This window comes from Urocitellus parryii, chromosome 10, assembly GCF_045843805.1.
Source record: "Urocitellus parryii isolate mUroPar1 chromosome 10, mUroPar1.hap1, whole genome shotgun sequence".
Lineage (NCBI taxonomy): Eukaryota > Metazoa > Chordata > Mammalia > Rodentia > Sciuridae > Urocitellus > Urocitellus parryii.
The window spans coordinates 137757665-137759266 of NC_135540.1; the positions used below are offsets into that span (position 1 = coordinate 137757665).

General features: G+C 44.7%; 1 pseudogene; it reads left to right on the forward strand.

The window, feature by feature from the left end:
• The first annotated feature begins 463 nt into the window (after nt 1–463).
• Nucleotides 464–1310, forward strand: LOC113193396 (small ribosomal subunit protein uS2 pseudogene; annotated as a pseudogene).
• Nucleotides 1311–1602: the final 292 nt, after the last annotated feature.

The following is a 1602-nucleotide window of genomic DNA, read 5'->3' on the forward strand; positions in this document are numbered from 1 at the left end:
ATGCTCAATGTCACTCATTATTAGGAAAACGCAAATCAAAACCACAATGAGATGCAACTTCTCAGGATATGTGAGCCCATAACTGTGATACACCATAGAGGGGGATATAAATTAATCTAGTGATTATGGAAAACACAGTGGAGGTTCCTCACAAAGCTAAACATTGTGTCACCTTGATATCTAGCAGTCCTACTTCTGTGGATATACCCAAAGGATGTGAGATCAACATATCAAAGGGATATCTGTACTCCCATATTTATTGTAGTAGCATTATTTACAATAATCAAGTTAGAGAATCAACATTTACTCATGAACCAATGAGTGAATAAAAGTAAAAAAAACACAGGTAACCAGTGTTGAGTAAAAGGGACAAAGCTCCAAAACATGGGTTTTCCCTCACTGCCTTAGGGAGGGATCCATAATGCATTTTTCCCTATTCCCATCTTAAAGGGAAACTGTCACAATGTCTGGAGCCCTTGATATCCTGCAAATGAAGGAGGAGGATGTCCTCAAATTCCTTGCAGCAGGAACCCACTTTGGTGGCACCGACCTTGATTTCCAGGTGGAACAATGTATCTACAAAAGCAAAAGTGATGGCCTCTACATCACAGATCTGAAGAGGAGATGGGAGAAGCTTCTGCTGGCAGCTCATGCCATTGTTGCCATTGAAAACTCTGCTGATGTCCGTGTCATATCCTCCAGGAATACTGGCCAGCGGGCTGTGCGAAGTTGCTGCTGCCCCAGAGCCACTGCTATTGCTGGCTGCTTCACTACCGGAACCTTCACTAACCAGATCCAAGCAGCCTTCCCAGAGCCACATCTTCTGGTGGTTCCTGATTCCAGGGGTGACCACCAGCCACTTACGGAAGCATCTCATGTCAACCCGCCTACCATTGCTCTGTGTGACACAGAATCTCTTCTGCACCATGTGGATATTGCCATTCCATGCAACAACCAGGGAGCTCATTCTGTGGGTCTGATGTGGCTGAGACATTCTGCCTTTGTGTGGCCCCATTTCCCATCATCACCCATGGGATGTCATACCTGAGCTCTTCTTCAACAGAGATCCTGAAGAAAACACTGTGGCCACGAAGGAATTTCAGGGTAAATGGACTTCTCCAGCTCCTGAGCAGCTCACTGCTACTCAGCCAGAGGTAGAAGACTGGTCTGAAGGTGTGCGGGTGCCCTCTGTGCCTATCCAGCAGTTTCCTACTGAAGACTGGGGTGCCCAGCCAGCCACTGAAGACTGGTCTGCAGCTCCCACTGCTCGGGCCACTGAGTGGATAGGAACAACCACTGAGTGGTCTTGAGCTGTTCTTCTTCAGACACTTTGGAAATAAGGTTACAAACATAAATACTCATTACTTTAAAAGAGAGAAAGAGAAAGAAAGAAAGAAGAAAGAAAAGATGATACCTGTAATAGAATATTATTCTGTCATTAAGAATGAGGGAAATTATATTTTCAACACACAAACAAAACTGGAAGACAACAGAGTAAGTAAAATAGTCCAGGTACAGAAGGCAGATATCATTTTGCTACTTATATGTAGAACTTAAGGCACTCAAACACACAGAGGTTGGAAGAGGAACAGCGGGTACCAG